Source organism: Theobroma cacao, chromosome 9, assembly GCF_000208745.1.
Source record: "Theobroma cacao cultivar B97-61/B2 chromosome 9, Criollo_cocoa_genome_V2, whole genome shotgun sequence".
Classification (NCBI taxonomy): domain Eukaryota; kingdom Viridiplantae; phylum Streptophyta; class Magnoliopsida; order Malvales; family Malvaceae; genus Theobroma; species Theobroma cacao.
In genome coordinates, this window is record NC_030858.1 from 15,743,772 (window position 1) to 15,750,673 (window position 6,902).

Here is a 6,902-nt window from a genome sequence, read left to right on the forward strand (position 1 = left end):
TTCAAAATCAAATTAATCTAACAACTTTCTCTCTCTAAACCCATATGATCAGATTTGAATCCATCATCAAAACACATAATTTAACCATGGAAAATAAGGAAAAATGCATGAAAATGATAAATCTTAAGCTAAGCTTGAAAAATCATAACTTTAAACACTTGATTCCTTGAAAAATCACACTTTTTCTTTGAATTTTCTCACTCTAGGGTTTGTTCTTATTTCTCTCTCTCTCCTGCTGGTTTTGGCTGACCCTACCAATGAAGAATTCTGAAATTTTCAAGCCTTTTAATAGGCTTACTAAAATATTATTATTTTATTTACCTTTTGAATATTTTATTTTTTTATTTTTTTCTAGCCATCTTTTTGACTTTCTTTTTCTACCACTCAATCCTCTTCACTTATCCATGTCTTCCATAAAATTTCTAGACTTTTCCAAAGTTTTGGTGGAGTAAATTTTTAAAAATTACTATTTTACCCTTATAAAGTGAAAAATTACATTTTTGCCCCAAAAACTGAAAATTGCCCATAGACATATTTTTTATCCCTTATACTCATACCATTCTCCAATTTATCAAATGTGATCTAAATTCTCTCAAAATCTCAAATTTTATCCGCGAGTGAAAAAATTACGATTTTGCCCCTAGATAGTGAAAATTTCGGTTTGACTCCGAATTGATCCTCGAACTCTGAATTACCATTTTGAGTCATCCCTGAACTGTGAAACTCTTAATTTCACCTTAAAATTCCTATTTGAGTTAGTTCGAGGCTTAATCGACTCAATGGTACCATTAGGGGTAATATCGTCTTTTAACGATTTCTCGAACTTCCTAAATATACAAATATTCTATCGAGTATGTGAATGACATTATAATTATTTTACAAAATAGGGTTTGACATCTACCATTGTTGTAAATGCTACTAATCTATTGCAAGACAAAATCTAACATCGTTAACAGAAATACACTAATAAAAAACCTGATTATAAACCCAAAGCTACTCATCCCACCTTAAAAAAAAAGGGTACTTGTTTTGTTTATGGAAAGCCTAGGCATCATGCATCACAATGCACGAAGAGAGCAATGGGAAATGACAAACCTGCTAATCCAAAAGTCAACTTGGTTGAAGCAAATGAATCCAATGACATAATTGCTATGGTCATTTCTCTACCCAATGCTGTGGCCAGTGTGAAAGAATGGGTGGTAGACTTTGGTGCTACCAGGCATATTTGTGCAAACAAAAATGCCTTTACCTTTTATACTCCAGTAGGGGAAGAAGAAAAGATAATATTTTGATTATTCTCGAACTACTCAAGTTCTTGGTAAAGGAAAAGTTCTTCTCAAGCTCACATTTGGCAAGACCCTAGCTTTGAATGATGTTTTGTATGTTCCTAATATAAGGGCAAACCTTGTTTTTGTGGCTCTATTAGGCAAAGTTGGGGTGAAAGTGTCTTTTGAATCTAACAAGACTGTAATGACAAAGAATAATGTCTTTTTATTGTAATTAGGGGCTTTTTGTGCTCAACATTTCAAATATCTTGAATGAAAATGCTAGTTCTTCTACATAGTTTATTGACTCTAGATATTTATCTATGGCATGGTAGATTAGGACATGTTAGCATTCCTTATATCAAGAAAATGCAATCGCTAGGTTTAATTTTTGGTATTAAAAATGCATACTTTAGTAAATGTATAATATGTGCTAAATGAAATTGACTAAGAAAACTTGTATTTTAGTAAATAGAGAATCTGAATTGTTAAGTTTAATTCATACTGATTAGAGAGATTTAAATAAACAATGACTAGAGGTGGTAAGCAATATTATGTTATTTTTATTGATGATTACTTTAGATTTACTAAAGTTCATTTACTTAGGCATACAGATAAAGCTTTTGATATGTTTCTTAAGTATAAAGCTAAGATAGAAAATCAATTGAATAAAAAAATAAAAAGAGTTAGATCAGATAAAGGTGGAGCATATATATTAATTAATGATATTTGCAAAAAATAAGGAATAATTCATGAAAAAACTCTGCCACAGTCTCCTAAATCAATGATTTAGTTGAAAGGAAAAATAAAACATTAAAAGCAATAGTAAATTATATGCTTGTTAGTTTTAATGCACATGAAAATTTGTGGGGTGAAGCTTTATTATCTGCATGTCATATTCAAAACATAAATTCTCTATAAGAAAACTGGTAAAACACCTTATGAAGTATGAAAAGACTATTCTCTTAACTGAAAATATTTAAAAGTGTGGGGGTGTCTTGCTAAGGTTTTGCTTCTTGATTTTAAGAAAAGAAAAATTAGCTCTAAAACATCTGATTGCATGTTTATTGGTTATGTTGAACATAGTGTTGAATATAGATTTCTTGTATTAAAAAGTGATATTCTTAATTATAATACTATTGTTGAAACAAAAAATGCTAAATTTTTTTAGCATTATTTTCCATTGAGAAGTATGCTTCTTAACACCTTTTATAAAATGATTTTGAAATACCCAATGATGATTTGAGAAGAAGTAAAAGACCAAGGAAAGAGATTTCTTTTGGTAATGATTTTTACACTTATGTTGTAGATAACGATCCTTTAACTTATACTGATGCAACTTCTTCTAAAAAAATCCATTTTGGAAAGAAGCTACAAAAAATGAGATTAATTCTATTTTATAAAATCAAACTTGAAAATTGGTTGAATTAGCTCCAAAATTGGTTGATTTATCACTTGGAGCTAAATCAATTGGTTGTAAATAGATTTTTAGAAGAAAGTTTAATCTTGATAGTTCTATTGATAAATACAAAGCTAGTTTAGTTGCTAAAGGTTTTACTCAAAAACAAAATATTGACTATTTTGATTCTTTTGCTCCGATAACAAAAATTTCATATATTCGTATTTTAATTGTTTTGGCTTCTATTTATAAACTTGTTGTTCACCAAATGGATGTTAAAATAGTTTTTCTAAATGGTAATTTAGAAGAAGAAATTTATATGGTACAACCCAAGGGATGTGTTCTTCTTGGTAAAGAAAACAAAATTTTAAATTAATTAAATCTTTATATGGCTTAAAACAAGTACCAAAATAATGGCATGAGAAATTTGATGAAGTTTTTGTTACTAATGGATTTGCTACTATTGAAGTTGATAAATGTATATCCATAAAAACTATTGATAGTGATTGTGTGATTATTAACTTATATGTTGATGATATGCTTATTTTCAATACATTTATTGATGTTGTCAATAAAACAATATGTTTGTAACCTTAAAATTTGATATGAAAGACATCAGGGAAGCCAATGTTATTTTGGTGTCAAAATCATAAGATGTGATAGTAGCCTAATGCTAATACAAGAGCATTATGTTGAGAGGTTTCTTGATAAGTTAGTACTTTTTAATGTCACACCTGTGAGTACTTCTTATAATGATAATACCTAATTAAAGAAAAATAGAGGTAATAGTGTGACTTAGTTTGAGTATGCTCAGACTATTAGGAGGTTGATGCATTTGATGAATTATACTCAACCTGATATAACTTCTGTTGTGTACAAACTGAGCAGATATGCACAGAAGTCTCAATTAAGTTCATTAGACCACCTTTAGCAGAGAAATGAAATATTTGAGAGGTACTATAAACTATGATATTTTATATAATGAATTACCTGTTGTATAAAAAGGTTACAGTGATGCTAATTGAATCTTAGATTCAGATAAGATAGAATCCACAAGTGGATTTGCATTTACCCTTGGTAGGGTTGCTAAAACTTGAAAATCAACCAAACAAACAATAATTGCTAAATCTTCAATAGAATTAGAATTTGTAGCTTTAAAGTTGGCTAGCAATGAGGCTGAGTGGTTAAGAACTTCTTAGAAGATATTCTGTTGGGAATGAAACCAACACCTTTGTGTCTATGCATTGTGATTGCCAAGTAATAACCATTGCAAAGAATAAAACTTTCAATGGTAGGATTAGATACATTCGTTTAAACCATGATGTGGTAAAGCAATTACTTGGAGATGGAATTACGGCTATTAATTCTGAAAAGTCAGAACTAAATTTGACTGATCCTCTGACTAAACCCTTGGGAAGAAAATTAATTAATGACACATCGAGGGAAATGGAACTTAAGCCATTTGAAAAATCAACAATAATGGCAACCCAACCTATGTGAGTAACGATCCCATGAATTAGGTTCATACAGGTAATAACAAGTTATTTGTTGATAAATCGATGCGCTACTATTAGAATTATTTATTGGTCTTAAATAAATGTGCTAGAGGGGGGGTGAATAGCACTTTTTGGCTCTTGTTAGAATTGACTCTTAAATGGGGACAAATGCAAGATGAACGATAAATTTAAAGATGAATAAAAAACTAAAAACAAAGTAGACAATGCACAAAGAATTTATAGTGGTTCGGTCCAAGACCTACATCCACTACCTTGATTGTTCAACCAAGAATTTTCCAAACCAAATCACTAAAAACAGTGGAATTCCCAAGCTTCCACCAAGCTTTTACAATGGCTTTTATCAAGCTCAACCACAACCCTTTACAATTGGTTTTTCCCGAGCTCAACCAAAACCTAAAGTGATTTTTCAAAGGCTCAACCACAACCTTTAACACTAGTTTTTCTCAAGCTCAACCAAAACCCACAACTAACTTTTCTAGGCTAAGTTAGAACCTATCAAAACAACCAAGCTAACCCAAGCTTGATCAACCCCTTAGAGTGTCTCTCACACTTTAAGTGAACAGAAAATAAAGAAAAGATGAAGTACAATTGATCACTTACTTGATTTAAGATGTACAAAGTTAAGCTCAAACACTTTTTCAAAGGATGGGAGTGAAATACAAATGTAAAGAGAAAGTTTTTGGTCTTCTAAGCTCAAAATCACTATGGATAACTTCTCGCTCTTTTTTTTTTTTACTGTTGGAGAGGCTTTAAATACTTGCAAAATCAATTCTGGCCATTGGAGACAAAAACTAGTCATTTTTGCCGTTATTTTGTCTTTTTCTGCTCAATTCAAATTTTTCAGACAGAATGCTCTTAGTCGACTAACTTACGTCTTAGTCAACTAAGTCGTCTCTATTTTCTACTTCCAGTTTTTGGCAGTGAGCACTTAGTCGACTAACTTACTTCTTGGTCGATTAAGTTGGTTTTGTCTTAAAGTCTAGATTTTTGGCAGTAGCTACTTAGTCGACTAACCCACTTCTTGGTCGACTAAGTTGGTTCTGTCTCTCAATGCTCTTAAGCCCACCAACATCTTATTTGAATTTTTAGCTAACTAACCCTTCGTTATTCGACTAAGGGGCTTCTGTTCTGTTGATCAAGTGTGGCTCCTTATTCTTTGCTGGTTTAACCAATTAACCCATCTTGCAACTAAACAAGCATCTTGATTTGCTTTCAAATACCAAATATATTAGTGAATTTAAGCTTTCTCATGCACACTTAAACCATATAATTAGACATTAATAAATGGAAATATTTTGCTATCATCAAAAAACATATATAGTCAACATTCTCTATCTCTTATTTTTGATGATCACAAAACACTCATGGGTTAAGAATGCAATGTCTATGTTCAATATAAATGATTCAAATCTTTATGCGTTATGAGTTGCTCCCCCTTAGTCAATGCATCTAGTTTTCTTTACATAATTTTCAACAAAACCAAAACTAAGCATCACACATATAAATTAAACATGAAGTCCATTAAATTCTATTTAACTTAGTTTTCCTTTCTCCTTTTTTTTTTCATCATTAAACAAGATATTCAAAACTCCCCTTTGATGACTGCATCAAGATTTTCCTTTAATCTGTAAATCAACCTTTAATGAATGAGAATCATAAGCACTCATACACCTAAGTCATACAAGCTTATAAATATAGTTCAATAACTTTAAGAGTCGAGCTTGTGTCTATGCAAGAACAAATGTCTGAGAGTTAAATCATTTTAAGAAATTGTCAAGGACTACTCAAATAATGTTCAAGCAAATTTAATCATTTTGTCATAATCAAAACTATAATAATTTTGAAGCTAACATTATTGTCCCTCCTATAATGTATAAATAGTGCAAAACTACAATAAACGAGAGGTTGAGTTAAACTCTTAATGAATTTCATATCTCTTATGGGTAGTGTATCAAATTGCAGTATACACTTGATAGAATCATCTATAAGTATGGAGTGGGTCACTCCTATGAGAATTATGGTAAATTCTCTATAGCACTATAAATAACCATGCACTCACATGGCTTATTTAACGCAAAATAGCGTTGAACAGCAAAAATTGTGGGAGTGTAATTGTTGGGATGAGCCATGCATCCAATTGAAATTAGTTAAGGCTTGATTCCAATCATGCAACAATATCATTTATGTTGAATGATTAGAGGTTTTCCTTCATTAATAAGGCATCAATTATAATGAGTTATAAGTCTAATTGGATGAAGTCCATGAGATTAATATGCCTTGCAAGGGAATTATAATAGATTGCAATTATGAGATCCCTATGCATCAAAGCATAATCTCAAAATGTTCTTGGTCAATGTATCAATGAAACAAGACATCAATGATGCTTAGAGACTAGTATATTCTATGTTCTTTGCTTTGGAAGTAAACAATCGATATCATAGATTGAAGTATAGAGATACTTGGAATTAGAATATAGGTGCTTGCTAAGAATAGCAAGTTTATTGAACTTGACTCGCCATGAGAAGTGCATTTGGTATTTCACTCAAGTGTCTATGCAATACTTCTCATGTGTCAGTTGTGTAAATACTCCATAGACTTGAAACACCAGGTTGTCTTATGTGTGGAGTATTATACTTTGATTTCATTCCTACGTGTACCTAAGCAAGGATGCCAAAACAGAATGTTTTTGGGTATAGCATGAAGCATGTTATTGTTGATTTC